This window comes from Gymnoscopelus braueri (assembly GCF_963280865.1).
Source record: "Gymnoscopelus braueri genome assembly, chromosome: 5".
Lineage (NCBI taxonomy): Eukaryota > Metazoa > Chordata > Actinopteri > Myctophiformes > Myctophidae > Gymnoscopelus > Gymnoscopelus braueri.
The window spans coordinates 33146712-33163215 of NC_137606.1; the positions used below are offsets into that span (position 1 = coordinate 33146712).

At 42.9% G+C, this 16504-nt stretch overlaps 1 protein-coding gene across 2 annotated transcripts in view; it reads right to left on the reverse strand.

Moving 5' to 3' along the window:
- Nucleotides 1-16504, reverse strand: part of tpst1 (tyrosylprotein sulfotransferase 1) — a 51081-nt gene that overhangs the window by 6399 nt on the left and 28178 nt on the right. The gene's annotated exons all lie outside the window — the stretch shown is intronic.

The following is a 16504-nucleotide window of genomic DNA, read 5'->3' on the forward strand; positions in this document are numbered from 1 at the left end:
CCTTGTACTGTAGGTCAGCCCCCCTCTCTGAGTCTGTACCCACTATGCTTTCTACTGGTCCAGCAGATAGGGGGCAGCACTGAGACAGAGAGAACGATATTGTGTTGTAATTAAATACAGGGAACATGAGCAATAATGGAAGTTAACTTGTTTTTGTGTGTACTGTGTATACAATATATGGCACGCGCACACGCACGCACACACACACAAGGTGTGGAGCTCACTGCGTTAGCTGCTTGTTATGCAGTAAATAACAGCTTCCTCAACCGGTAATTACAGTTGATATGGCTGAAGCCTTGTAACAAGATGCACAAATACAATTACATAAGGAGCAAGATCCACAAAACACACTACTCTAATCCTTGGGTATGCTGTGTTTTCATGAAGCTGCTGGAGAGAGGGGCTGTGGATTTAATCTATAAGAAGCCCAAGCAAGAGAGACGTGAGCATGAAAGTGAGTGAGCACATTTTTCAGATTTTCTCTTGGGTGCCATTTTGCAACCACACACACACACACACACACACACACACACACACACACACACACACACACACACACACACACACACACACACACACACACACACACACCTCTAGATTGTCCAGAGCTGATCCAATCCCCTCTACTGACAGAAACAGGAAGAGAACAAAAGAGGGAGGGCAGAGAATGGATAACACCCTGTGGTTGTAACTATAGCATGTCATGTGCTAGGGTTAATAAATCCCAGCGGTGGTGTATGTTCTTGAAGGGTCCAGGCTCTCTGGCTTTGCATGTTATGGATCAATCTTCCATTCTCAGAGAGCTGCAGTGAGGGAGTGATGCCAAACATTCAGAGCCTGCTCCCCCCCCTCCACTACACTACACTCTGCCTCAGCAGCATGTTCAACATGGAAGCCGTGGGCTGCGTGCGCAGGGGAAGATGCCTGCCAAAAATGTATTGCAAATTCACTGCAAACCCCAGCAGAAGGCCTCGGCTGCCAAGTCACAGCCCCGTCCAACAGCCTCACAGAGTTCACTGCCTCGTTAAAAACTGGTCTGGAAGACCTCGATGCGGCCTGGTGAGGACAATCGTTAATATCCTGGCACGATGCAGAACCGTTTTCTTTGAAAACATTTAAACCGAACATGGAAAATTGTGCAAATTAAAACCAAATTAACATTCTACCAACTCTGCAAAAGTGTATCTTGATAAATCCTGTAGGCATATTTAAGGGTGACTAATACTTAGTTGACTTATACTTTATTGCGGACTAGGGCTTTCCATGGAGCACGACTGTGTTGTTGTTATACTATATTATATCATTATATACTATTATGTTTATTATTGTTATTGCTAATACTTGTTTCTGCTCTCTGTGAGTGTCTCTCTCTCTCTCTCTCTCTCTCTCTCTCTCTCTCTCTCCGCCATGCGCAACCAAGTGTAACTCAGGCTTCACAGCACAAAAACAGTCAGGTGGGCCACATGCTGCAGCCCCCTCCCCCTCCCCCTCACAAAGGGTTTGTACCGGCCACTGGCCAGGCCAGCCAAGGTGGCTCACAGTGTGCAGTCAGCCAATCAATTCAGTCTGGCAGGGCCAAATGGAAGCCTGCAGTACTCTGAGCCTCGGCATTGTGAATGTGACTCCTTTTGACCAAGCCCTGGTCTCAGATAGCCACACAGGAGTGTTGAATGCAGCCCCGTTTTGTGTGGAGCAACAGGGGAGGTTGTTTTATCTAGCTGAATGCTTGTTTTCCACCTGCACCCGGGTGGAGAATGTGCACGGATACGGTTACTGCAAACAACAGTGCTTGCAGCTCAACTCACACACAATGAAAATCCTCATGGGACTGAGTGTGTGCATTTGAGTGTGAGTGTGTGAGAGAGAGAAAGAGAGAGAGAGAGAGAGAGAGAGAGAGAGAGAGAGAGAGAGAGAGAGAGAGAGAGAGAGAGAGAGAGAGAGAGAGAGAGAGAGAAAGAAAGAAAGCAAGAGAGAAAGAGTGAGTGAGTGAGTGAGTGAGTGAGTGAGTGAGTGAGTGCTACAATGATCACTTCAAAGACCCATGAAGAAATATTGGAAAAAGTGATTTTTGAAACACTTCCTTAGTAGTGTGAGTGTTCATTAATGTGGATGTGTTTCAGATGATGGTATGCAAGAGATTATCAAGATACATGTTGTCAGGTATAGATTTCCACAACTTAAACTCATATACTGGGTCTCTGCCAGGGGCACGCACGCACACACACACATGCACGCACACCTGAACTGACCTCAGATCAGGTTTGGGTAAGACAGACCTCAACACCTGGCCAGTTCAAAAACGGTCCCTTTGAGCAGAAACCAAGTGAAAACTAGACGCGTCGCAATTCTGGGAAATTGCAAAGTGTGGTTGCGCCGACGCCGGTCGCGGGTCGCCGCCGCCCGGACTTGAGGAATATGCTTGGAGGAATACCATCGGAGGCCGCGTGACGTGGCATTCGAATTTGGTGCTGATTGGATCCTGTGTTCGTGATACATGGCGTTTTGATTTGAAGAAATAGGCCCCTCCCACTAAAATAAATAAGCCCCTCCCACAAATGTAGCGGGCCAATGACATCGTCATGTCACTCCTGATATCACCTGCTTTTCAATTTGAGAGGAGTGATCCCCCTAAAAATCATGTTTTTGCATCAAACGGTTACGTTTTGCACAGTTGTGGCGCCCCCTATGGGTCAAAGTGGAAATGCTTTTGGGGATTCGTTGAGTAAACCACCCTTGACATGTGATTCAAATTTGGGATCGATTGGACGTTTCGTTCGTGATTTTTGGCATTTTTGGTAAAACGGGCCCCTCCCACTAACTTTGGAAGCCAATTACGGATGAACGGTAAGGACTATCAAAATGCCGTTTGGATATGTTTATCGCATGGGTCTAGAGATCATGTGTACCGATTTTTGTGAAATTTGGACAAAATTTGTGGGAGGAGGAGCTAAAAGTGTGTTTTGAAGAAAATTCAAAATGGCGGAAAATCTATCCTGACGCAAATGGGCGTGGCCTATATGGGGAGATGCGTCGTGACCCAAGGAATCCAGGGAAAAAAACATTTTGATTTTACGACCTACGGTTCAAGAGTTATAGGCCAAAACGTAAAGGAGGCTGTTATAGCGCCACCATGTGGCCGATTAGTGTAATTATTTTTTCAATAATTTCGGACTAAATTATGAACCTCCCCTCCAAATCTGGTAACTCTAGCTCTTACGGTTTCTGAGAAAAAAATACTTGAATTTGAGTTTTTTCACTTTTTCATTGAAGCGGATGGGGAAATTTAATGCACTAATAAATCAATATCAATTAAACTATTTAACCAATCTCTTAGCAAAATACAAGCACACGATTCCCGGTCAAGACGGTCATTTTGACATATGGCACGACATTGGGGGATAAAAACTGTGGGAGGAGAGACGGTCTAAACTATTGTTTATCTATAATAAAAAGAAGAACTAGAATGTTCGCAATTCAGGGCAATTGCAAAGTGTGGTTGCGCCGACGCCGGTCACGGGGTCGCTGCCGCCGGGACGTGAGGGATACGCCGGGAGGAATACCGTCGTAGGCTGCGCCAATTATATTGTCACTTCACTCCTGAGATCACTTGCGTTTCATTTTGAGAGGATTGATCCCCCCAAAAATCATGTTTTTGCATCGAACGGTTACGTTTTGCGCATTTGTGGCGCCCCCTATGGATCAAAGTTGATTTGTTGAGTAAACCACCCTCGACATGTGATTCAAATTTGGTATCGATTGGACGTTTCGTTCGTGATTTTTGGCATTTTTGGTAAAACGGGCCCCTCCCACTAACTTTGGAAGCCAATTACGGACGAACGGTAGGGACTATCAAAGTGCCGTTTGGATAGGTTTATCGCATGAGTCCATAGATCACGTGTACCGATTTTTGTGAGATTTAGAACAAAAAAATAGGAAAAGGAGCAAAAAGTGTGTTTTGAAGAAAATTCAAAATGGCGGAAAATCTATCCTGACGCAAATGGGCGTGGCCTATATGGGGAGATGCGTCGTGACCCAAGGAATCCAGGGAAAAAAACATTTTGATTTTACGACCTACGGTTCAAGAGTTATAGGCCAAAACGTAAAGGAGGCTGTTATAGCGCCACCATGTGGCCGATTAGTGTAATTATTTTTTCAATAATTTCGGACTAAATTATGAACCTCCCCTCCAAATCTGGTAACTCTAGCTCTTACGGTTTCTGAGAAAAAAATACTTGAATTTGAGTTTTTTCACTTTTTCATTGAAGCGGATGGGGAAATTTAATGCACTAATAAATCAATATCAATTAAACTATTTAACCAATCTCTTAGCAAAATACAAGCACACGATTCCCGGTCAAGACGGTCATTTTGACATATGGCACGACATTGGGGGATAAAAACTGTGGGAGGAGAGACGGTCTAAACTATTGTTTATCTATAATAAAAAGAAGAACTAGAATGTTCGCAATTCAGGGCAATTGCAAAGTGTGGTTGCGCCGACGCCGGTCACGGGGTCGCTGCCGCCGGGACGTGAGGGATACGCCGGGAGGAATACCGTCGTAGGCTGCGCCAATTATATTGTCACTTCACTCCTGAGATCACTTGCGTTTCATTTTGAGAGGATTGATCCCCCCAAAAATCATGTTTTTGCATCGAACGGTTACGTTTTGCGCATTTGTGGCGCCCCCTATGGATCAAAGTTGATTTGTTGAGTAAACCACCCTCGACATGTGATTCAAATTTGGTATCGATTGGACGTTTCGTTCGTGATTTTTGGCATTTTTGGTAAAACGGGCCCCTCCCACTAACTTTGGAAGCCAATTACGGACGAACGGTAGGGACTATCAAAGTGCCGTTTGGATAGGTTTATCGCATGAGTCCATAGATCACGTGTACCGATTTTTGTGAGATTTAGAACAAAAAAATAGGAAAAGGAGCAAAAAGTGTGTTTTGAAGAAAATTCAAAATGGCGGAAAATCTATCCAGACGCAAATGGGCGTGGCCTATATGGGGAGATGCGTAGTGACCCAAGGAATCCAGGGGAAAAGACATTTTGATTTTACGACCTACGGTTCAAGAGTTATAGGTCAAAACGTAAAGGGGGCTGTTATAGCGCCACCATGTGGCCAATTAGTGTAATTATTTTTCCAATAATTTTGCACTAAATATTGAACCTACCCACCAAATCTTGTAACTCTAGCCCTTACGGTCTTTGAGAAAAAAATACTTGAATTTGAGTTTTTTCACTTTTCCATTAAAGCGGATGGGGAAATTTAATGCACTAATAAATCAATATCAATTAAACTATTTAACCAATCTCTTAGCAAAATACAAGCGCACGATTCCCGGTCAAGACGGTCATTTTGACATATGGCACTAAATTGGGGAATAAAAACTGTGGGAGGAGAGACGATCTAAACTATTGTTTATCTATATGAATAATAAAGTGTGAGGATTACTATAGTCTGGTTGCCCTGTTAGGGCAACCACACTAATAAAGCTGGAGGATTACTATAGTCTGGTTGCCCTGTTAGGGCAACCACACTAATGAGACACTCCCCAAGGCCACAAGAAGTCCAGCTGCAATATCGGAACTTAAACAAGTAAAACATAACTCTAATATTAATTATTGTTATTATTGTCCCCATAATGAAAGATTTGCGGAAGAGGTCTGTCATCCAAACAACACAGCGATAACCCTGCAATAATATGATATGATGGACTCACACCTCACAAAGTGTCCTGGCGTCAACATCCAGCCACAGACCAGAGGCGCATCTCAGCGGACACTGGACACCCGCCGTGCAACACTCCCCATTTCTCAACAATCACTTCCAACTCCCTCATCTTATTGTTTCTGCAGAGATACTGAGAACGTATTGATCCCAATATCCATTTCTCACCAGGGATCAGAGGAACTGCAAAGCCACTTAAAAGCTATCGATTGCGGCTTTGGAGCCAGGCCAGAAGTCCCTCATTTACAGCATCTATGCTTGGGGCAACCGGCCTTTCATAAAACTCCACAAAAGGTACTAGAATATCCAACTCAAGTAGAAGTACGCTGTTACTTAACACATTGGGTGCCAGAGGTTTATTAAAATATTATACTTTGAGTGCCAGGACTTTTTAAACATTTTGAACCTTTTTCAAGTAGTCACAAAATATTTTCAGTGATCACCGTCCTCACGGTGAACCCCTCATTACACACATACAGGTCTCGTACAATCGTGGGGAAAAAATTTAAAACATTCGGAAATCCATTCCATAGTTGCAGCCAGTTGAAAATAGTTAAATTAACATTGTAAAAAAAAAAAGTGCACAGGAGCCGAGATACAGGTTTTTGAAGTCATAAGTTAACCAGGAGGTGGATTGGAGTCTAAATCTTGTAGGAGTGATATTTCCTGTTGCTGTGAAGGAAAAAAAAAAAAAAAAAAATATACGGTTTTGGCACTCAACGTTAGTATGCGCAAAACCGTATATATACGGTTTTGGCACCCAATGTGTTAATAAATGTTTTGGTTGAATTTGCATGTTTTGTTAAAACGTTATAGTTGTACATTCTATTAGTATGCATTGCTAGAATAGAGTAACAGGGGTCTTCCTAGCTCTTTAATAAATAGAAAATAAAATTTCAGGTGGGTTACAAATTTCATTCAATTTCATTTATCAGATTCAATTTCATAGTGTTCCAATTTGTCTGCTCATTTCTGTGTTTAATAATTTCCAATTTCACTTGTTTACCCTGTATTATTGAGTTTTATTTTTGGATAAAATTGGTATCCTGACGTGAACTGACAATGCATTTTCAGTTTACTAAACTATCAGAATATAGCGCTATTTAACACTTATTTTAACAGAAAATATCACTGGCACTATGAACTTTAACCACTTAAAATCTACATACTTCATTCACAAGATTTGTGACTTCGTTTTGAAATATTCACCTATAATGACATTCACGTCTGTGAATTTCTTACCCAGACGTAATGAGGACAGTAAGCTAATACAACTGTCTCTCTTTGTATAATACGACATTCTCCTGAGGTGAACCCAATACAAAAGTTCTCCTGGGAATCGTACAGCTCTTTGTCTCGGTGTCCTCGACTGCAGATAGCATCACCGACATTCTCCATGTGTCACACCAGCCTGATCTCCAGAGAATACCGTAACATTGCACGGAACGAGTGCACTTCATTCCGTGGATAGTCGCCTCGGAACTCCCAAATTGCGTGCATATGTACGGCGAGTCCCACGGTGGGCGTAACCAGTCGCAACACGGAAAAACCCGGAAGCAGAGCAGTCCGCACAATAAAATTTACGATTCTGTGCCTATCGGTACATAACTCAAACGGCGCTGAGTAGGCACAGGCGAATGTCACACTGTTCAGGACGGCAACTCGGTCGCCTTAGCTCCCTCGGTGGTCCTTCACGGGGTGACAATTCGCCTGTGACTGCGCGCCTCCGAAATGGTTTTGTCACAAAGGCAGCGCCGTACCATATGCACGCAATTCGGGAGTTCCGAGGCGGCTATCCACGGAATGAAGTGCACTCGTTCCGTGCAATGTTACGGTAATCTCTGGAGATCGGGTTGGTCACACTGTAACTAGGACATGTGGAAACACCCACCTATCCACAATTAACCACTTTAGCCCTACATACTTCGTCGTACAATAATGAATTGGGAAAATAGCAGATCTATAAAACTAGGGCATGCCCCTACCCACGTGCCGGAGTCAACAGACTCGGACCTACTGTATGCTGAATCATGATAGCTGTCCCTGTCCACTGGAGAACACGTTTTACATGGAACCATGTGGGCCTTCACTCAACTAAACCACCAATGAACAATTGAATGCTATGAGCAGTTCACATTTCCTTCAGAAAGGAACACAAAAACATGGAAGGGTATGGAACAGAGCCAGGAAGGGCAGGATAGAAATGTCCATATTAGAAATGTCCATATTCATAGCTTTATTTATTCATGCGTATAAGAGATGCAGGACTGCCATATTACAACACTAAATCAATAAAATATTAAATAATATATAAAACACCACCAGTGTGCTGCTCTGGGTAAGCGCCTGTGGTCTAGAGACAACATTCAAACCACATCTTCGTCAACCATCAAATCATATGGAAGTTTTAAAGAACTTTGATATACGTATGCCCATAACCATGCTCTTTATTTCCTTAATATACAGTACTGTAAGTCTACGGCATATCATCGCCGTCAGGCAGAAACATTGTACAGTATTCTCCATATTTCATCTTAAGTTTTGTCTTGAATCAATGCCCTATTTTATACTTTTATTGCCGTATGACAATGTCATGCAAAAGTAGCAAAAATAGCTGATCTATAAGGTTACAGTAGATCATAATGACAGCTCACTATGATCCATAATGATGCCCAAAATAAACACAGCAGGTTGAAAGTAGTTAAGTGTGTCTGTGGGTTTTATAAATATTGAATCAATGAAAAGCATTGACAAGAGGTTGTGACTAAATAATAACTACACAGTATCCATTGTTGGAACACAGTCTCTCCCCCCCCTCCCGCCATTTCCTCAAAAGTAACAGCTGTACAAGGTTTCTGCCTGACCGTGACGGTGCGTTTCTTACTTTGATATAATATGGACTGTATATATGTTCCCAACCCTGATATACAGGTACATGTAAGTCCATATACTGTATTCTTTACCTTGATGTAAGTCCATATACTGTATTCTTTACCTTGATGCAAGTCCATATACTGTATTATTTACCTTGATGTAAGTCCATATACTGTATGTTCCCTGCCTTGATGTAAGTCCATATACTGTATTCTTCACCTTAATATAAGTCCATATACTGTGTGTTCCTTTACTTAAAGGGTAGGGTCATATTTATGTGTTAAAATAAATGTTAAATAGCTCTATATTCTAATAGTAATCATAGAGTATTTGTTTAGTAACAGGGGTCTACCTGTCTCTCCAGCTCGTTAGAAAACAGAAAATGCATTTTCAGGTCGGGATACAAATTTTATCCAATCAGGAAGAGGAGATAGAACTCACACAGAAATCAGGATACAGAAACAAGGAAATTGGAAGTGAAGACACAAAGAAATGAGCAGATAAGATTGGAACTGGAACACTGTAAAATTGAAGCTGATAAATGGGCACTCTCTTCTGATTAGATAATGTGTTTTCTGTTTATTTAACAGCTGGAAAGACGGGGAGACCCATGTTACTGAACAAGCACTATGAGTCTATAGCAATGATTACTATCACAATATAGTGCTTTGACCTTTTAACAAAAACTTTGTGTTACCCATTTTGGGCGGGAACCCCTATTTGTAACTATACCTTTCAGGACGGGACCCCCCTTTGGGTTTCCTGTTACTATGTACAGTATATAGCAACATACATTTTTTGTAATTTTTTTAATACATACTGTATTTGAAGTTTTTCAGAAAACTTAGGACAGGATTTAGAAGGCGTTTTAGAATCGACCTCAGGTCTAAATGGGTTAACCCAAAAAATATCACTTACCCTATTTAATGTAAGTCTATATAGTGTACATGTTCATACCTTGTCTATATATTGTATATATTCATACCTTGATATAAATCCACATACTATATGTTCTTTACCTTGATATAAGTCCATATAGTGTATTATAATTTACAAGGTTACAATGATTTGGATGGATTTAATTAAGAAACCCATAGTCCATTATACTACAAAACTTCCATATCGCTTTTCCATCATTCGCTTTAAATTTTATCTGGTATGTGCAAGGAGCTCATCTGTGGAGCAAGCTACAGGCTGGACATTAAGCAAGCTATCTGGGCCGGTGGAATAGAGATGAGACGGAGAGTAAATATTTGGACGGGGTTGAAAAATTTCAGAGCACAGATGAGAGAGCGCATTTCCACATGTGGCTCCGTCATACAGCGGTTTAGATTCTGGCTGGTGGGCAGATGCAATTATAGCAATGCAGCACAGATGTTAGCAGCTAAAGGCTGTCCACCAGACAATAGACTGAGTGCTCCCTGCATCACATAACCAACTCACACCCAATGACACCATCTACCAAAGTGCCATTACTAATCATTTGCAGTATTTAATCAAAAGAACACTAGCTTTCTATCGGACGATGCAGCTTCTCAGAGGATTGCAAATGAACGGTAATGAGACAGAGAGGGAGCTGGAGGGTGAGAGTTAGAGAGAGGCAGATAAGACATGCGGAGAGGGCACAATCGATTGGGGGTAAACCAGTCTGTTCTCACAGCCAGCCTGTGATGCTAGGAGCCCAGTCTGAGTCACTGTGCCTGCTAGGAGGAAGAGGCCTGGCGTCTCAGTGGAGGGGCTGCGTCTCTCTTTAAGATGGAGAGGCTGCCAGTAATGTCTCATTTCCCAGGCAACGCATTCCACAGAGACGTGGACGGGAGAGAATGTCCTCCTTCAATCCCTGCCTGTACCCACTCTGAATCACTGTTGAAGAAACATGGCACAGTCCCCACAGCACCCGTAGACACACACACACACACACACACACACACACACACACACACACACACACACACACACACACACACACACACACACACACACACACACACACACACACACACACACACACACACACACACACACACACACACACACACACACACACACACACACACAGCTAAATATCTGCATTTAGCAGACAGTCTTATCCAGAGCGACTTACAAGTGAGTAAATAGTGTAAAGAAAAACTGTTTATTGCACACACAGATTCATATACACAACCAGGCAATTTCTCAGGTGCACATGGTGATTGCAACAAATTAAATAAAAAGAGCTCTGCAATTAATCTAAATGGACTCCTAAAGTTTCCAATTTGCAAGTGGCTGCAATTATCTATTAGCAGAGCGGCGTTTTGCGGGCGTTTCAGACAGCCACTTAAATAAAGGTATTGTGGAGCTGTGCAGAATTCCTGGCCTATAAATCATTGCCAAGAGGAAGACAAATGTTTCCCTGTGTTCAAACTGAACAAAGTCACGTTCACAATTCTATTATTAAAAGGCTGCGTCTGCATGTATCACAATCATCGCCACAGTCACGTTATTCAGTTCGGAACACAAATAAATAACTAAATCCAAAATACAAGCCTACTCAACGTGCACCGGGAGGAGCAAACGGCAGCATCTCCCGTTTCAAACTATTTGTTCACAGGGCACACCTTGTTAGCAGAAGCAGATCCTCAGGCGAAAGCCACCTTTCTGCTGTGTGCAGGAATTATGACCGAGAGAGGAGGAGAGGGGAGGGAAAGGGAAGTCCAATATAAGCCCTGCAGCTGCGTTTGATCCAGGGGGAAACACACAGTAATACCCTGCAGATGTGCACGCCACAGCACGCACACACACACACACACAAACACAAGACGGTCAGGAAGACATGTAGGATCTATTGCGCATAGCCAGACGTTAACTACAACCATTCATCAGAAAGCAGAGATGGAGTCAGGGTCTGGGAACTGTGTAAACAACCAGAGACGTGGATCAGAACTGCAACAAAATATGTAAACAGAGCCACAAGCACCTCACACATGTAAAGCATTAACGCAGGCACAAGGCGCTCAACAGCGTGGATGCAGAGGCACAGAGATTTAATAAGCAAACAACAGACTGACGTAAGGTACAGTAATAACAATAGTGCATGTTGGTTTTCAGAAGACACAGGAAGAATGGAACCTGTGAGTCTGGAACTAATAAAAAACACAACCCTTTTGTTCTGTTCACAAAGACACAGTCACACATATTTGTGACTGTGTCCAATTTGGTCTGCAGCTCGTGGGACCTCGTCCACTGCCGTTGGGGATCTGACCTACACGAGGGTTTACCCCCCCACCCAAATAGAACAGAGGATCCATGTAATTGTTCTGAGGGGACCGGCTAGGCTGAGAACATATTTATTGCAACATGCCTCTTATATTCTCATGGAGCCAAGCAGGGGGCCATATGGTAAAAGGTTCACATGTGTGTGAACTGCATCGCATACATTGGTGGAAGAAGTACTTGGATGTTTTACTAAGTAGCAATATCACTATAAAAATAAGTATAAAGTATTGAAAAACAGAAATATTCAAGTAAAGTAAAAGCACCCCAAAATTGCACTTAAGTACAGTACTTGAGTAAATGTACTTAGTTACTTTCCACCATTGATAACATACTGAAGGCAATTGAGTCAGTTCTGCAACGCATCCTCCTATCAACACACAGTCACACACTCCTCCGTGACCCTACTCGCTGACTCTATGGTAGTCAGCATTAAGAAGTGGAGACAGGCCACAGCCTTTTATCACTTCCTCAAAGAACAACTGTGTTTTCCTTTCCTCCACCGCTCAGCACTTTAACACAGAAGTGTTACACCAATAAGAAACGGCATAGGTGAGAAAAGAGTGCAAACAGAAAGTGTAACACGATGCTATAACTGCCAACACAAAGGAGTTAAAATGAACTCACTTCACCATACAGTACACAGTACGCTTATTAAGGAAGCACAGGCGGCATTTAGTCATTACCCTATAACAATTCTGAAGTACACAGCCATGTGTCTGCCAATTCACTCTTGGCCGTCAAATGAAAATGACATCACCATTACCCAGAATGCCCCCAGACGGTAAACCAACCAAGACACAACCAAGAAAATGTAAGGAAACTTTCATTCTCCCGTCTATGAGTCAGACCGAGAGCACAGTGGGGTGGTGTAACCTAGCCACCTCATCTGTACAAACACGCAACTTTCCAGTTCTCTCTGTAGTCATACAGGCTTTGCTGTAACCCTGCAGGGCCCCCTCAAATACATTTCTCTCTCTTCCACCTCTTCATAAGAATGCTTTCCATTCGAGTCAGAACCGTCTCAACAACACGAATACGAGGTCGCTCCACAATCGCCGGCTTTATTTTCCTTTTCTTGGCCCTTTCATTTACCCCACCCCTTCCAGGGGAAGCAAATGGAAAAAGCAGTCCATATGCTTTGAATAAATATTGGGTCAAACTTCACACGCAGGGTAGAAGACTAGACCACCTAGCACTGTACTGGAGGTATGGTGTGAGTCTCTTCTGATCCATGAATAAGAAACCCACCACCCAAGTTGGACCATCCTGGACTTTGTAAGACAAAATGTCAATCTCCAAGAATCAGAGAGAACACAACAATATGAACACATTTACCCTGGAAACCACAATTTTGTCAGATCAACTTCCTGGGTCTGGTGCCAAACTCTGGGTACTGAAAGATTATACTGTGTCGTTGCTGTCGGGCAGAAACCTTTTATCTCCATGTTTCATCTTTTTATGTTTTTTCATGAATGAATGCCCTATTTTACACTTCGTCATAGGAGAGTGCCGCGCAAAAGTCAAAAATTTTGAAAAAAAAAAATAGCCGAGCCTTTAAGGACGCAGCCCCTCCACTGAGACGCCAGGCCTCTTCCTCCTAGCAGGCACTGTGACTCAGACAATATTTTTTTAAGGCTTTCGCCGAAAATGCCAAAATAGGCACGCCAGGTTGAAAGTGGTTTAGTCTATCAGTGGGTTTTGTGGGGTTTGATAAATATTTAACCAATGAAAAGTATTTCACTTTTCCTACTACATTAGAACCACTAGAATACAGTTTATTTTTTCCATTTCCTGAAAGGTAATGGTTTAGGACATACAAGGTGTCCGCCCGACACCGACAATATCAAAGTAATTGCTTTCCACTCTCCGACGTGCCCTTTGGCAAGAAACAATTCTTTCTATTGATCCAGTAGAGCTGCTGACAGACCAGAGGTAGAAGACTGGCCAGCTCCCAGGTGTGAATGTGTGTGAATGAGGCTGTTGAATCAGAGCAGTACAGTAATCCAAGCTCAGTCAATGGTGCCCTGTTATTTTTTAATGGCCCCATGCCATTGTGAGACAGATTAGGGGTTTTTCTTCTTTTTTTTTTAAACACCATATTTCTCTCTAGTTCAGTGGTACTCAAAAGTGGGGTCCAGGGACCCTCAGGGTTCCTTGAGGAGGTTCCAGATGGACCCCTTGTAACGCAAGAGTTATGGGGGTCCTTGAAATTAAAACATTTGAGAACCACTGCTCTAGTTCATCATGTGATTTTCCCGTTAACGAGTTTCACACGTTTCACTGTGTGTGGATGGGAGGGCTCCTGGGAGCCGTATATTAACCCCCGCCGAAGTACGAGTCATCCCACAACATCCTGTAGAAAGATAAATGTCAGGAAATGCTGCTGCACCATCACTGGGTGTTTGGACAGAAGAGCTACGGTCTGTGATGCTGGCTGGCTGTGGTCACAGCACATGGAGAGACTCAAGAACAAACACAGCAGTGAGGTCAGTGACAACATGATGCTGATGTATGTACAGTATGCTGATGACGCATAACTGTAACTGCTGTTTGCCCAGGAGGAAGTAGTACACTAAATAGAAACGCACACCTACCTATTAGTGCAATATCAATCAATGTAGAGTACTACTACCCTGTGTGTGTGCGCGTGTGTGTGTGTGTGTGTGTGTGTGTGTGTGTGTGTGTGTGTGTGTGTGTGTGTGTGTGTGTGTGTGTGTGTGTGTGTGTGTGTGTGTGTGTGAGAGAGAGTTGAGTGACTATAACAGCGTAATCAATAACAAGTCATGAAAAATGGAAACGCATTGGGGCTTGAAAACTGCTGCCAATTCTATCCTCTTAATGTAATCATAACTTGACAATAGCATTTTCTTATGAGGCAGGAATTATGCAATGACTCGCAATCAATAATCTGATGTCAAAGAATTGAGGTGCTCTATGCGGGGGGGGGGGGGGGGGGGCATTAAATCCCTTCTAGAACAACTTCAGTCATGTTCTCACAAGACGTTGAGCAGCGACTCTGAAGCACTCTGGCTTTACTTTGAGGTAACAACCTTTACTGTCACCTCGTAAAACACAACAGACTTGGATGTCTGCCTACTACTTACTATGTAGGAAAGCAGGGCTGTTGGAAAGTGCATACTCTACTGCGGTCACTTTAGCTGACACAATGGAAAAAACATTCACACTAGATATATTACAGTGAATTACAGCGGCCCTCGTTGATACTCTCGACTCAGTCACCTGCCCCGTGTTCACAAGAAGCCGCAAATATTTAATTCAACAAAAAAAACGAACCAAAAATGAGATGCTGAAATTAAACTCTAGTCTGCATGGAAGAGGTTTCTGGACGCCGTCCCATTTACCTTGAAAGAGTTTCTGGCTGCATGCGTGGGAGTGTGGCGTCGGCCAAGCACATCTGGAACCACAGCCAAGTACAGTAGAGTCGAGGCTAAGCTCAGATGTCGCATACAAACATGCAACAACTAACATGCTGCCCTCAAAGCTCGACTCAGTTGCTTTAAAACCGATCGAACCCTAGTGTCCCAATTCTGGTCATTTCATAATAGGCAATCAAGCGGCGAAGAGATGTGGTGTGGGGGGAAAAAGGAGTGAGCCAAGGATAGACCCCTGGGGGATCCCGGTCAATCAAGTACAGTACTACATATTAACACCGTACAAACTCCACAGTCCTCTGGGCCTACACATACAGTAAAGCCATATACCGTCTATGCATCTGCAATACAGAGCCTCAGAGATAAAAATAAACTACTCGATTATGTCCTCTAGCTCGGGTATATGAAATCCAACGACTGGGACATGGGGGGCATGTCGTCATCTGATAGCACAGCACCAGGAAAAGGATTTTAATAAAATATATTCTGTGCCAAGAATAGCAGCCGTCTTCCCAAGTCAGGACGGCTGACAAGGAGCAAGGGCATCGCCGCTGCCGGAGCAGTAAGGCCCAATCATAAGAGATTCCAGACTTGCCATCTATAAATAGGTTGAATCTGTGAGTCACAGAGTTGATATATAGCAGCCATGGTTTATTACGTAGCCGTTGACAGGACGGGAACATCACTCTGGATTTGGCAGTAACTAGAGGTTTAACCAGTTGAAGTGATAATGATTTTCACAAGGCTATATTTATAATCAGGGAGTAGATTTCAAAAACATACAGTGTGAAATCATCTGCAGAATGCATATGATGGAGTGCACATATGTGGCTCCTCCAGTTAGCATATACACTGACTAATTAATCAGAGTTGGTGTGGGAATCCGTGTCCTCACTGTGTCACATGTCAAACCATCTCTGATGAGTGACTTTGCCAACTTTTAAGCTGAATCCTATCTTTCTATTGTAACATGTCACTTTCAAATGTTTTTTGTGTAATGAGAACTTGCTCTCTAGGTGCAGGAAAAGCTCTGCCAGCCTATGAAAAAAAAACAGGCTGGCTGTTGAGCCTAACTGTACTTAACTGTATAAATGACGTAATGTTTTAACGCATATGATAACATTGATAAAGGTAACTCATTCAAGCTTAATTTATTCTCCATTGCACAATGGCGTCGTCTTCTGAAGAGAACAGATTTTCAGCAAGTGACACGTCATACTACCAACGGGCTACAAATGAGGCTTTAGG